The 16311-nt window shown below is 36.3% G+C and overlaps 1 protein-coding gene across 12 annotated transcripts in view; it reads left to right on the top strand.

The window, feature by feature from the left end:
* Positions 1-16311, top strand: part of KLF12 (KLF transcription factor 12) — a 436782-nt gene that overhangs the window by 287303 nt on the left and 133168 nt on the right. The gene's annotated exons all lie outside the window — the stretch shown is intronic.

Raw genomic sequence — 16311 nt, 5'->3', positions numbered from 1 at the left:
TGCTGTTATGGGGAAAGGCCAGGAACTAGTCCCACCACTATCATAGTGAATAGATAGATGAGGGAGTCTTTTCTTGGATTTTACTTTAGTTTGACCCCCCTCTGGTGTTACTAATACTTCTGATCTGAAGGAGCTAACCAATTTGAATAATAACATAACTGAAGGCCACATTAGGTATTTATTTTCTTTTGTGATTTAAAGATGTGTTTACAAATTATTTAAAAATCAGGAATTTTTAAATAGAACCTTGCACATTGTATTACTTTATATTACTTTATATGTGTGTATGTGTATACCATAGAATCCAATCCTTGTGCCATACCCATTAAGGGAAATATTTCTTTAATTATGAAGTTGATTTGTGAGGATTTTAATTTTGTTCATGACTTTTTTTTTTTTAATAATTTTCATGTACTAATGAAGGAAACAAAAGAGAGATCTCTTTTATTTGATATTATCCTTTTATGGGAGAGGTTATTTTTATTTTTATTTAGGGTGATTAGTATAGAAAGCATATTGCCAAAATTATTTTCTGGAAACTGTCTCTGCAGAAGAATTTGGTTAAGACTCATGGTATAATTTGCTCTCAAGTGTATTTGTTAGTTTCATGCAGTGTTTTTTACTCAGTAGTTTTCTCATGTCAAGGAGAAAAATTGATACAATCATAAATCCCCTGGACTGTGATATGGACATTAGGAGCATGAGACTCCAGATCAGGAATCTAAAATCTTAGCACCGTCACTTACTGCTTTAGATGGGAAGTTTTCTTCAGTGATTAAATGGGGATAATAACATGATCTATCCATGAAGATTACTGGGGAGATTCAGTAAGAGCTTAATGTCTAGATTAATCAACTATCAATAAAATGTTTGTAATTATATATCATTATTACCTCCTCTCCAAAATACTTGAAGTAGTAATATTGAGAAATTTTTTTTTTGTCTTATAAACGTGAAGTTGGAAGGAAAAAAAAAAATGAATTTACACATGAAAAACTGCTCCCAAGAACTTAGTATAGAAATGCTTCTCAAAGTCATTACTACAGCAGGTTATAAGGGATGAGAGTTTACTATGAGAAATTATCTGGAAACATCCCCTATTTTCTATTTTTATTAGTTTGTATTAAGTTTTTATAATCACCATATTATACAAATATGGCTGTGGCATTTTCTAAGTTTTTTTTTTTTTTTTTATTGTTCACCTGATTAATTAGATGATGGTAAAACTGTCTAGTGGAGGAGGCCTGCCTACCTCACAGAATGAATAAAAGAAAGGGCATTTCAGTAATTCTTCAGGTCTTTATTTTGCACATTTGCAGCTGGGCACTGGGCCAGCATTGAAATGGCTGAGTGATAAAGGGAGCCCTTTTCCATTCCCACGTAGGACTTGTATATCTGGTAGGGATAAGCAAAAGAAAATACGGTCGGGGAGTTGGGTATGCAAAATGCTAATAATACAATTACAAAACTAACTCCTATAAATGCAGATGATTGTACTGGCTAATTATTTTTAAAGTTGTTACAACACATCTGGTCTCTGATAGAGAAATAGTTTACCTTATCATATGTTACATTACACAAAGAACTGTGAATGTACCCATCCATGTTATAAGTTGACGTATTATAAACCGAGTCATTTGTCCATTCAAGTATTTATAGAGCATCTATCATGTAACAGGCGTTTTTTGGTACCATGGATGCAGTGTTGAACAAAACAGATGCTGTTTCTATCTCAGAGTGCTTATAGTTTACTGGGAGGTATCGACATTAAACAAAAAATCATATAATTGATAATTACGGACATTCTGTGCTTAAGTTGGATTAAAACATAAACCACTCATGGATTTGCCCAGGGGAGAGAGTTTAATTATAATTTCAGGTAGAGAAAGGTGTATTTGATGAAGGTATTTTCACAGTGGGTGTTATATATGATTAGAAATGTTTCTACCAGGATGCTCAGAGGGGGTGGTTAGGGTTTAGGGATATGGTAGGGTGAAACCTCCACCTGACCTTGCTTGACTAACAACAGAAGGATGTGAGAAAGCTTTCCAGTGAGGATAAAAACCCAGCCCATGCAAATATTTAAGGAATATTGGTCTAAAAGAATGGCAAGTTGTTAGCTAGCCGTAGGCACTGACATATCTCAGTTGGGCCTTGAATGTGATGTATGATCTGAAGAAATATGGCATGCTATCTGGAAGGTATAGCAAACGAACGCAGGTTAGGCTAGAGAAGCAAGATGTCGGAGCAGGTCTGAGGTATGTCTGGGGAAGACATTTTTTCTCTTAATACCAAAAGGACAAAGAAGCCCCCAAAGCGATTGTACGGAGAAGGGGGAGCTCTCTATGTAGAGGGAATAGCCAATAGACTGATCTCACCCGAGTTTTGTTACTATGTAATTTGAGACACATTATTTATAAACAAGACCCTAAAGGGATTATTTGACCTCATAAAGGAATTTCAGTCCAGCCTGGAGAAGTTGTCGGTAGATTTCCCAGGAGATTTTCATTAGTTTTTACAGATACTTAGTAGCAGAAAAACATAAGGGTCATAACAAATCACAAGCAAAGTTGTTCTTAGTTTGTTATTGCCTGGATGAAGGCAAGTTTAGGATTGTTTCCTTCCCTCCCTCCTTCCCTTCCTTCTGAAAAAACTATATGCCAAGTAAAATTCTGAGAATTGGGGTTCCAAGATGAGCAAGTGCCTACTGTCATGGACCTTACTTTCTAGTGCAAGAAACAATGTATGTCATATGGTGTAAGAGCTATGAAGAAAAATAAACCATGATAAGGGGACGGGAAGTCAAAAGAGAGAAGTGCAGTTTTAGGTACAACCACAGGAGGCCTATCTGAAATATAAACCATGATAATAGTACCTGGGGAAGACCTCTACAGAAAGAACTCCTAAGTGTAAAGACCTGAAGCATGAATGAGCATGACTGGTTTGGGGAGGAAGTACAAGGCAGCTGGTGGAACAGGAGGGAATAGGCAATAGGAGAGCAGGCCATGAGCAATTGAAATAGCAATAGGCCAGGTCATGTATGGCATCAAAGAACATGGTAAGGTCCTTGTTTATCTTCCTAAATATGATAGGAAGCCATTGGAACGGGAGCTTTGAGCAGGAAAGTGACATGACTACTTTTTACATTCTTCCTTTTATAAGAATCACTAAGACACTGCTTGAAGAGGACTGCGAATTGCACATTTGGCAAGGATGGGGTTGTTGACACAGACGATGTGTCCTTGGGAGTGGTGGGGACAAAGGACTGAATGAAGTGAGTTCGCTTTCAGATGGGAGGTGAGGGGGTGAGGGAAGACTGAAATTCTAGGCAGCTCTTTGCAGTAGCTCTGCAGGAAACAGTTGTAGAGAAATGGATTGATGGCTGAAAGGCTTTTAGGCTCTCGAGGGAGGGATTTAAAAAAGGAGATATTATAACCTATTTGTGTACTATCAAGAATAATCCAATAGAGAGTCGAAAACGGGTAATTCTAGAGAGGGAAGAATTGTAGAAGCAAAATCTTAATTGCATGTTAGTTCCTTATATTATACTGTGGAAGTAACCTACATCTTGCAGTAATTAACATGAATTCTAAAGTCACCTTACTGGATTGGCAGAATATTTAGAAAAAAAAAAGATACATGATGGAAAATGAAAGGAAATGCAAAAACAGCAGATAATGATCTAGGGTTGACAATGAAAAGCAAACGAATGAAAGTTCAGTACAATTTGGGTTCATTGAAAATTATAAAAACGATACCAGAATTAAGATCAAACATTTCTCATTCATCACCTAGTGGAAAGTAAAGAATAATTCAAGACAAAATATAAACTCCAAATAATTTGCATTTGTCACTTAAAAACTACTTTTTATATTTGAATATTAATAGATGTTACACTTTAGAAATTCACAATACTTAAAGAGCAATACCATAACCAGTCTGTGAAAACCCAGCTAACAAGCCAGAAAAAAGTGGACGTATCTCCTCCCTCCCTTGTCCTAGCTGGTCCTTTTCTCCGTGTAGCTGAAGAAACAGGTAATAGCACCGTCATGCCCAGGAATGAGGGTCAAGCGAGGGCATGATTGATCCGGGGCTTTGGAATAATCAGAACTGAAAAAGCCTCATGCAGCAAGGTGGGTACTTCACTGTTGCCCAGTTTTTCTCCTTGACCACTATCCCATTCTTCTGTCCATGTGACCATCATAAATAGATTGCCTGAGGACCAGAGTTTGGCTCCAGTTTCCTGTGCAGCCACATTTTCTCCCATACAAATGCAATCCCAACAGTGCAGTCTGCCAGAATTTTATACAACATATTTATTGCGTTAAGACTATTTTTAATGGTGTCATACTTGAAAAACAACTTATTATGGGTTATGAGCACATTATTCCTGACAAAGCAGTTATGCTATTAGATCCTTGAGTAGAAAGTACTTTTTTCCCTAGAATATCTGAGTAGATTGTGTTGATACTGCTGTAAAGAAACCAACCCCATTTCGGCATGTACTTCCTTTGGTCATCTTTTTTGAGAGTGGGTTTTTTTTTGTTTTTTTTTGTTTTTTTTGGATGCAGTGAAGAATCCTCCAAAAATATACTGTATTTTCATAGCACTCATTCAGGAGTTTCAAAGGGATGTGGTCGTGGGCAAATTTGAAATACTCACACCCCATTTTCTTCCCTACAAGCTGTTGCTTTTCTCAGCAGCCAACAGGAAGAAGCCACAAGTGTATTTTTAGTCCTGTGCCATTTCTATTTGTGAAAGGAAATATGGTCATTGCAGTGATTGCTGCGAAGCTAGTTGGAGAGGATGACTCTACTTCCCCTGACCATTGAGTGTGGCTATAGTTTTGCTCCCATGAAACTCCCCATTTTCAGATCTCCACATCTTTCATTGTCTGCTGCTGTCACCTCTCTCACTTGGTGGTGTTAAAGATGTCTTATTTCAGGTGATGATCCGTCCGTCATGGACTCGCTTCCTCTGTCTCCCGTACACATGCATGTCCTCTTTTCATTCACTGTTCAGTGGAATCCGGTGTCATCTGTCCATATGACCAGAATAGTGCCAGGCAGCTGACCTATGCCTGTGTGTATGGTTGTGTTCTTGAGTGATCGAACTACCACAGCGTCCTTTGGCAAATGTATTCTTCGACTTATGCTTAATTACAAGCACTTCTAGATAGAGATTCATAGTTGAGGTCTGCATTTGGTTTTTGTTGACAAACCATTTAGTTACTTATGTTCTTTCATTAATATATATTTTTTAATGCTGCCTTTTGGGAAGTGGGACTGGAATGTCACTGACTTTGGTTTATTATTCTTAAATATAGACTTTGATAGGACTTGAGTGTTTCACTACTGTTATTAAAAGTAAAAGCAGGAACTTGTTAAAGAGTGAGAAAAGCAGGCAGCTAATACCAATGAAAGACTGAGTTGTAAATAGGAGTTCAGAATATTTTATACAGATGCATAGGTCGTTGTGTTTATGTGATTTTCAACAAGGAGTAGAAATTTGTCTTTATCTTCACTTCTGGGCATGTGCAAGAGCTTGAATAGCTTCCTTCAAAAAAAAAAACTGGCTTCTTCTGTTCTTGTTGATCTGAAATACTGCAGACTTCTAATTCCTCTGCTTCTTCTGGCATAGACTGGTTTGGTTCTAAGAGTTGACAGTAATAACTAGGTCAGAGAGAAGGCAGAAATTGTCTAAACTATTGAAAGAGAATTAGCAGAAATGAGAAAACTCTAGGTAAGCTCTTTGTAAACTGTAAAATGTCGAAGAGTGAGTTTGATTGGCTTCTCTGCGCCCCCCCCCCCCGCCCCCAACCTGCCCCCACCACCTCAGTTAAATAAAAGAACAAAGGGGAAACAAGAGAAAAAGGAGAAAGTAAGGAAACTGGGTGGAATCCACATTGAGAGAGAGATGAGACTTCACTCAGAGGTCGATATTACCTAGGGAGGGGAAGCTCTAAATCAGAAAAATCATCTATTAGATAAAGTAGTTAAAGCAAGAGGTTAACAAAATGGTCTTTGTATTCATTCTATTACAAACTGTTAGCTACAACAGCGTTTTTAACCTGTTGGATAAGTTCGTTTTTTAATACAAAGATTGAATTTATGTTGAAATGAATACATGCTTAAATATGATATTTTACTAATAAATATTCTCATGCAGTTGCTACATTCATTTTCACCACACCTGAGAAGCTTCTCAGGTGATATTTAATACGTTGAACATTAGGTATTGGGTTTTGAAATATAATAGCTTTCATTTCCTTTGCGGTTTCATTTTTTAGAAACAAATTTTTTCTCTTCTGAAACATACGAAGTTATCATATATAATAAATATAAAAGTATAGTTCTCACTTAAATATAAGGCTTTTGATTTCAAATAGTACAGGTGCTAGCATGCCAGAAGGAAATTCTTACTTTGCATATTAGATTGCAGGTATTTATAGAATTATTTTGATGATTTTTGAATGTATATACTCATTGCAAGAGACCTTTGGAAACCTATCCAGCCATCTAAATATATCTGCATATCAAATGACTCTTAAGACCTATAGTAACAAATGAAGAAGGAAGACTAAGATCTAAGAGGGAAACTTGGCCTTAAAATTATTGCTAGCACTATTTTTAATTGGTCTTTTAATTATTTACAACTCTCTGGCTGTAGTTTCTCTTCCTTATTTTTTCTTATTCCCTTAATAATACTTTTTCTGTTCCAAGCTCTGTAACTATTTTCTCAGTTCTTTCTCCTTGCCTGTTCTCCATTGTTAATTGAGAATTTGATTAACTGATATTCTTTGTGTTCCTTAGAAACGAACAAGATGATATTTGCCTATCTAATAAATAAAAGAACTACCAATTTACAGAGTAATAATCACATACTCGATTTTTCTCCAGCTACCTTAAAATTTTTTTTTAATGTTTTTATTTATTTTTGAGACAGAGAGAGAGAGAGCATGAGTGGGTTAGGGGGAGAGAGAGAGGGAGACACAGAATCCAAAGCAGGCTCCAGGCTCTGAGCTGTCAGCACAGAGCCTGACGCAGGGGTTGAACTCACGGACTGTGAGATCATGACCTGAGGTGAAGTCGGACGCTCAACTGACTGAGCTACCCAGGAGCCCCTCTAGCTACCTTTATATAGAGGGAGACATGCTACCCTGATTGACCAGTTGTATGTGCTCTTCATGACCAGTGGCTTCACCATCTTTTTTCTTCTACCTGTTAATTCATTTATTCAGCAGATTTTTATCGAACTGATTATATGGCCAAGAATATCCCCTGCTCCCAGATACCGAGATTTTTCAAGTAACTCCTCTTAAAAGCCAGCTCTACTTTACAGCACACTGAAGCACTATTGTTCATACTGTGGGTGTTTTTCCTGTTGATGAATCTTGAAATCAATTTGGTAGTTCATAATCAGCAGTTTTAAAGAAATAAAATGGAGATTTCTTAAAAATCTGAGCATATCACCCAAATAAGTATTATATCATGAAACTTTGTTGAGTAATCTATTAATTTACATACATGTGAATGTGGTACTGTAAGAGTGTATGTGTGTGCACTGAGTCATGTTGAAATATGTATTTCTTGCTGTGGTTCCTGTCCAGAAAGCTTGAAAAACACTGCAGTGGATTTCTCACCTTTGCCTCAGCCCCTTTCTTCTTCCTTTCTCCTTCCTGCACCTCCTGCATACTCTCAAAGTATCTGCCATGGCTCCAAATTTTTTCTCTGCCTCTCACTCTTCACTTCCTTCCATTTACCTATCTTCCTTCTCCCTGTTGGTCTTTTCTGTCTCTCCCCACTACTCACCATTCTACCTATTTCTGAATCTCTATTCCTTTTTTTCATCTGTATCTCACCGAATCACCAATCCTAGAACTGTAAATGATGGAACTAAGCCACTTATGTTGAAAATGACAGTCTTTGTACTGCCATCTAGTGGTAGAACTTAAAAGAAAAGCAAGAGTCTATAGCCTAATTATTTTCATTGCTCCCAGATTTTCCCGTCTAGCTTAGGGTTGTGAGGGAGTACAGTGAACATGCCCTTTTCAATTAAAACTTGAACCTAAATTTGAAACATAATTTACCTACTTCATTCTCAGAGCTCTAGTATATGAAATACATACTTTTTAGAAGAGACTATATTTAATTTGGACAAGGAAAAAAAAAAGTGTGGCTCCTACCCACTTGTCCCACTTTCCGTCTTGTATATTTGTGTGTGACTTCTGTTTAGTAGAAATAAAATGTTAAACTTTCTGTGTATCTATGCTTGTTTTTTTTTAAACTATGGTTTATGTTTGTTGGATAAATGGAAACATACATATGCCAACTTGTGTGCTACTAACAAGTTTTGTTGAATGTCATAGAAGAAAAATAAAAGATAAGTGGAGAGTTATTTCTGAGACAGCAAGAACTCAAGAAGACAAAAAATAGAATTTGGTGAAACTGGAATAACTTGGAGAATTCATCAGAGGAACTTCCTCCTCAGTAACTAGGGGCTTAGAGGAAGTTCAGTAGAAACAGGGTAGAATTAGAAAGATAATCTCATGGTTTATGGGTTTCTCAGTTTCCTGGGGGAAAGATAGACTTATTGGCACATAATGGGGGTGAACCACACTAAGAATAAGCTCCTCAGTTGACAAAAACAAGTTGTTTGTATGTGTATGTATGTTTATGTAAACATAAGTTTATATGTGGTATATACTGCTAGATTAAAATAGGTTGGGGTCTCCCAAAATCCATGTAAGCTTCATTAGCTACTGTTTTCCCAACACATTTCATTGTGCCTAACACTAGTTAGTGCTTAGTAAATATTTATTGAAGATATGAATGAACAAATGAATAAATTAAAGTAGTCTGGCATATGTACAATGTTTTATTTGAGATGCTAAGGAGTGCTGTGGCAGTGTTGGTCTATAGTCCTAAACCCTAACCATAAAAGGATGTCTCATGTCCAAGAATGGCTCATGTCCCACCTACCGTTTCCATGGCTTTCCGTGATGACAAATCTACCTTTGTCCATACACTTTCCTTTCCCTGGAAGGCCGTTTCTTTCTCTGGCAAAAGACCTGGCATGCAGAAAGAAAGAAAGAGAGAAAGAAAGGGTGGGGAGAGAAAGGGAGGGAGGGAGGGAGGGAAGGAAGGAAGGAAGGAAGGAAGGAAGGAAGGAAGGAAGAAAGGAAGCCAGCCTTTTTTTCTGGAAAGGTACATACTAAATTATAAGGCAAGTATATATATATGTATAATATATATAATTATATGTATATATTATACACATATATACATTATATATGTACATATATACATATGTACATTATATATGTACATATATACATATATACATATATACATTATACATATATATATGAAGTTTTATTTATATGTGTGTGTATATGTGTATATATATAGGCTCAATATATTTGACTCAATATATAACATAACGTATAACTATATTATAACGATATCTGTATCATTGTGTTACTGCCTTATCCAGTGTCTGGCGTCCAATAAACAGTTAAGTGTTTGCAGACTGAATGAAAACCATTCCCAAAGCTGTTACTATTTTATGTCATTGGGCCATCTGCAATTCCCTGGCATTCTTGAGCATATTGCTGTTTCCAAATTTGTTTTATTTCATGGTACTTAATGTTAAAGAATGATATTTGGTGTACATTATAGATGCTTGCTGTGATTTTGATTTTAATAGTTTCTAGAATCGAGCCCCCGTGGGTGAGAAGTATTCATATGACTTCAAAATGTTCTTAATGAAAAGATATTGCCGTGTGAAAATTATAGTCAGTTCTTATTTATCCTTTTACCCTCAGGTAAAATATTTTACCTGTGAAACTAGGATAAATAGTGTCTTTGATTGGAGCCAGGCAATTAATAGAGTCTGCTATCGGTTTCTTATATAACAGTAACACCAATTTCATTTCCTGGTCAGGAAGAAACAATTATACCTCCTACCCCACTGCAGTTAACCATGTCAGCATCGTAGTACCATAAAGTCTCAATAAAATCTGAAAACTGTGGAGTATGGATAATCCCACTATAAATTGTAATAAAAATTACCCCTCCAGACTCTATATTCTCTCCATTAAGTTCATAGACACTGTCTCTTTGTACATAAAGTTTTATGAAATAAATCGACCAGTTCCCCTGTCCTTACCAGATAGCATGCTGTTTTGATTTAAAAGCTGATAATGGTACAATCAGATTTTGGTGTTCACAGTGCATTTTAAAAACATAAATTTCATCTAACGAACCTTAAGTAGAAGGAAAATGCTACTTTTATTTGCACTACGCAGTGAATATCTCTTGGTGAGAAAGACTAAATGACATATTTACCGTGGTGGGCCTATTTGTTGCAGCCATAAAACAAAGATTTGGCTTCCTGCCACAGATCTCTAACCTTAAAGGTATATTAAGCAAACCCAAGCACAAACCTGAAACAGCTTTGTCTGAATTGTTTCAAATCTGTGTTGAGAAGGAATTGTCAATTTTGTGATTGCATTTTTGTCCCTCCGTGCTAAATCCAAGGGCTGCCTAATCATTTCTGGTGTGGCCTTTGTCAGGAGTGGATGTTTTAAATCAGTCCTCTATAAACACAGAGCCCTTTAAGACAGAGGAACCATTCGAGAGACCCAGGTTGTAAATCCCCAGAGAACATGAATTAGACTCTAGACAAAGTCATCTGTTATAATGAAGGTAGAGTAGGTCGCATTTGAGGTCGAAAGTTAAAGAAGCATAAGGTTTTGCTACTCAGAGTAGGTGGAAGTGTTCCAGACCAGGAAAAGTGAACAATGAGGGCAGAGAATGGAGGGGACATAAAGAATAAAGAATCGTGTGGTTTTACTGATGGTAGGCTGTAATGCACTCATACACACATACGTCGCCTAGAATATAAAGCACGTACCACTTGCATGATATATGCTACGAATTACTTACAGAAGAGGATCTGAGATCCTTTCTCTGAAAAGTAAAACCTTTTAGCTCTTAGTTTAGATAGACTTCTTACATCCTTTGTGAATGTGATTTTCCAGCTGGGCATAGAGAGAAAGTAGCGAATAAACTGCAAAGGAAAAATAGCTGAGAGGAATTTCTCAATTTTTATTTTTATGACTTGGATCCCCTGAAATGTTGTCTCAGTAGATGTTTTCATGTTTTCCCAGTGGCCACAAGAATGCTGTAGCTTTTCAGTTTCTGTAGTTCCCCTTAATAAAGGAAAATAGACCGACTGGTTTTGCATTACCAATCTACCAATGCTCCATACCCTCTGAGATTCTCATATGCCAGTCCCCTGCCCAAATTAGGAAACTCCCTTTAGTAGGTGAGCTAAGAGCAAAAAGTGGCACCTAACAAAGGTGTGAAAATTATTATTAAAATAAGAACTTGAAAAATCCCAGCAAGGTCTTTTGGGATTAGAGTAAATAGGCTCACACAGCTCTTTAGTCCTTGGAGATAATACTTTATTACAGCACAATAATTGCTTTTGAAATAATGACCATTAGTAATGAAAGAAAGGTTAAATTATGGTCAGTCTATTTGAACTAGGCAACAAAGAAAGTAGGTAATAAATCTTATACAGATATTTATTAAAAATCATTTAAATAATTAACCTTTATTGAATGCCTATATGTTCTTTGTGCTTTACATATATCATCTTTAAGTCTTACAATAACCGATGTATGGGTATTAGGGCCTGTCTTTTACAGATAAGAAAACTGAGACTCGTGTCCCTTCCTCTGCTCCTTATAAGGAGCACAGCTTCTTAGTGATAGAGCCTTCAATAAAATCAAAATATCTTAATGCCCTCAAGCTACTGGCCATAGTTGGACTTGATGCTTAAAGAGGTATGCCTGGGTTATGTAGAAAATTCATCATTATAAATCCAATTCTATCTTTTTTCAAGTTAGATATGTTGTATTTTTAAGGAATGTTAACTTTTGTCAAGGCTTAATATTTGTTATGTATTAAATCTATAGCTCTATATCTGCCTATCTATAAGTTGCATGAAGTAATTCCATGTTGCTAAATATTGGCATTACCGTATTCTGTATTTTCATTTGTCCAGCATCTCGCAGCATTGAAAACAGCCTCGAGCTGTAGGTTAACATTTCTAGGTGTGGGGGAATTTTGTCAAAGTGTGGTTCACTGAGTTTCAGAGATCGACATCTCTGTCACTTTTAGACATATCTGGTCCCTGCCTGGAGCTCTCTTGAGCAGAGAATTGGTTCGACAGACATATACAACACAGACATGCCTGTTCTGTCTTGCCTCATTTGGGGTCATGGTTATTTTCTGAAAAACACAAATGGAAGCCACAGAATAAAAATGCAGCCAGCATTTATTATTACTGTTATAATTATATTTATTTTTCTTAGATTAATGAGTTCAATAAAATTCCAAGCGCTAGCCAATAGCTAATAATCATTATAGCATTACAGTTTTAGAATTATCCTAGCTTATACAGCAGATGTTCCAGAATGCCTTTTTTAAAATTGGAAAATAAATTCCATAAAATGTGTGTTTGGTTACAGAGAATAGCTTCATAGTAAGATCTGACGTTTTCCCATTTTCGTTTCTCTTCAGAGTCTCAAATAGTATCTTTTCTATGTTTTTTGTAGATCTCATTTTATTAGGTGTATCAAAGAGTAAAGTACCTTATATGCTGTCCAGAATTGATTGGTATCGTGATATGGGATAGCAGGTATTTTCCAACACATTCTCAAAGTGACGGTTATAATGGAACAGAATCCATTTATCATCCAACAAATGAGCACTAACTGGTGAGGCACTGCTTGCTTAATGGCGTTGTTGTACCCATTGGTATAATCTACAGTAATCAAGGTGGTATAACCTCCAATTACATGTTTTATCGTCTCATTATCCACCTTGCAAGTAAAATAACTACTAACAGGCCCATTTCTCTCCTTCCTTGGCCACTTGTGATCATTTTTTATAGTAATCATCATCATAAGCCCCTCATACTAAAAAATAACCCCCTTTCAACTGTAACTTAAATCAGCTTTAACTGTGTAATTTTCTATATCTGATATAAATGGAAGATTACAGCTTTTTCAGTTTACAAGCCTAAATAAGCCACTGAATGGTTTATAGCTATTTTTCAGGGTTGTGCTCTGTATTTCTAACTACAATAAACATTGGGAGTAGAATTATCCTTCCTAACAGCAGAGTAAGCCATCACAGACTCCTGTTCTACTTGATAAGATTATACCATTGCTTTTCTCACAGAAGATGTAAGGAGCATCAGCCATATTGTTACCATTTAGCCGGTGGGTGATTTGTGTAGAGGTCTTGAATATTTGTAGGCTACAAGATGCAGTGGCCATCTCCTATCCGGGCATGCTAGAGTAGGCTCAAAGAACACCTTGGTGTACTATACCTTATTTATGCATGTATATATAAATGCACACACGTGAACATGCACAGACATGTGTATTTGTGTATACATGTTCACATGTTAAAACTGATACCACCTAGAAACTATTGTACTTTATAAACTAAATGAAATTGGTTGGCTTATCATAAACTTATTTATTGCCTATGGTATGCCATTTATATGGAGGAAAAGTCTTCATATTTATTATTTAAATTATTTATTATTTAAATGGGATGATTATAGCACCGATTTGTTTTCTTTCTTGCTTTCTTTTTATCAAAACAAAACAAAACCAAACCCTGAACTGCCAGTAGTGTTACTGAACGGTAATAAAAACATTTGAGCTGCCTTTATTAAAAAACAAAAACTTAATCCCCATTTTTTTAACCTTTTGCCTTATACAGGAATTGTTCCATGTTTTCCTTTTTGTTTACTTAGCCATTTGATTCAGTGCACGTATATGATTCAGCCACATTTACAATGCACAGATGATGCCCACAAGAAGCTTATAGCTGAGTGAATGGAGGAGGCAAAGCAGCTATAATGGGAAGTTCTGTCACACAGATAAGTGTAGACACACAGAGACAGGTCACAAAGGAAGGGACACAAAGCTCAGTGGTTGGGACGGGTGGTGATCATTTCAGAAGGATTTTTCTTAGAGGACAGTGTGTACTTGCATTATCCACATAGGTAAAAGGAAGAAGGAAAGGCATTAAAAAAAAAAAAAGATACAGAATCCTGGAAATATGAAAGAAGGAGTTATTGTGTGCCAAGCTGGGGCATCTATATGAACGGGATGCTACAGGGGCGAGCGCTTGTAAGTCGGTGGGTTAGCATATGGGGGCAGGTGAGAATTTGCAAAGGCCCACCCAGAGGCAGTGCCAATGCAAATCCAATGGACAGAACTTGTTGCCCAAATGGATGTTGAGGACAAGGGAGAAGATAAATGTAGAGAATTCCCAAGTTCTCGTTTTGGCAACTGCCACATGTTGAGAAAGGTTAGTGGGAAAATGTATGAATTGAAAGATGGTACTGAGAATTTTACCCAGGAAACAACATAAAGTGGAAAAATCAACAAAAACAACAACAGAAAAAGATGCGAGATATGAATTGACGTGTTCCAAAGTTGATCTAAAAGGATGTGTATAAAATAGGAGTAGGTAGAACCTGTTACTCAGAAAGCAATATTCAGAGAAATATGGGGATTTGGAAAATTAGGGAAGCCATGAATCTTAGAATATAGTTGAATCAGTAAAGATAAATCCGCATCTAGACACACAGCCCTGAAATTGGCAGGCATGAGTCCCAAAGAAAATCTCAAAAGTTTATCAACAAAGGAATTAAAGAAAAACAAAGATTGTCAACAGCAACAACTGTCAGAGAGCAAGTCAGTAGTCTCTTCAGAGGACTGAGTGGGGGATCCTGGAATTCTCTTCTCAGCGAGATTCACTTGCCAGCAAAATAAAATTTATTTCAGGCATATGTTGGCTAAGAGTTTACCACGCACACAAATTTGCTGAAAGAATTTAAGGGTATGCTTTTGAAGAAAGAAAACCCAGAAGAAGAGGTGAGCCTAGAACTGGTTTTAAAAGTATAAGTCAATATCTACAAAAAAGAGAAGAAACAAATTTCAATTAGCTCTTGGAAATGGAACATGAATCAAAATTCCAAATTGTAATGAAGAAGAACATGGGGGAAGGTGGGAGTGTTCACTGGGTAGTGCTAGCATGCTAAGTCCTGCTTGTGTTTGGGAGGAGAAGAGGTGCACAGACTGACTTGAGACTTTAGAAAAATTTTAAATGAAAGAAGGTAAAGAAGTCTCAAAAGCAATTTTAAGTGAACATAAATTGTAGAATATGATCTCCCTATATACAGTTTTTCAAAGAACAAAACTGTATTCATTTATTGATATATATGCAGTTAAAAGATAAAAACTTAAATACACCAGGATACTATGGAAGAAGGAAGCGAATTAGTAAACAACAACAAAGAACCAACTTTTTCTGTAATATTTTACTTTTTTTAATGACCTGAAATACTGAAAATGGTAGGATTTTTTTTTAATCCATTGGGAGAATAAATAGGTGTGGAATTGCATATTTGTGGGGAAATTTCTTAAATAAAAATGATGTGAAAGAAAGCTATAAATAATTCATAAGCAAGTTTATGAGAAAGAAAATAATGGATCGTATGGTAAATGGTTCTTAATGTTTTATCTTTCACACCAAATGTTGTTGGCTGTGAGAGACAATGGAAAGAGGAACTTTTCAGGATTTGGGGTAGTTGAAAGAGAGAAAAGAATATAAATGCTGAAGAGTTGATTTGGCCCCTGACATCTTTTTTAATTGATCGTATAAATGTGGTAGACACCAAGGAAGATCTCCGTCATTAGCATGCAAACTTGCATGGATTATAACGAACCATCCTGGCCTCTCAGATCTCTGCTTGGCCTCAGGGACAGCTCATGCTTAGTGCTGAGGAGGTGACTTGGCAGCTTTGATTAAGGAAATCAGGGTAAATGATGTTTGGAATGCATATTATTAGAACATTATAAATTTTAGAAGTAATCCAAACATAAGTGTCACTGGCTTTTACCAATTAAAAAAAAATCTACATTTCTTTATTACCATGTTCAAAGAAAACACACTATCATACTTTGTGTTTAACACCTAAATATACCATCCTCAAGCATAACCCAGTCTACCAGACATTTGCCTTGGAAAACCCAAGACCTCACCTTCTGTGATAGCCTGTGTCTTCTTCAGAAACTCTCTTTTCACAGAACCTAGATGGACTTTCATAGAGAAGTTAGTTGTAAACCCAGCTTAAAGTTAAGAAAGCAAAAAAGACTAATGTGTACTTTCCATGTCCTCTCTCAATATAGCGTATGATAGTGTTCTCAAAATA

Source organism: Acinonyx jubatus, chromosome A1 (genome assembly GCF_027475565.1).
Source record: "Acinonyx jubatus isolate Ajub_Pintada_27869175 chromosome A1, VMU_Ajub_asm_v1.0, whole genome shotgun sequence".
NCBI classification, from domain to species: domain Eukaryota; kingdom Metazoa; phylum Chordata; class Mammalia; order Carnivora; family Felidae; genus Acinonyx; species Acinonyx jubatus.
The sequence above is the reverse complement of the archived record's forward strand: the minus strand, read 5'-3'. Positions and strand labels throughout refer to the sequence as shown.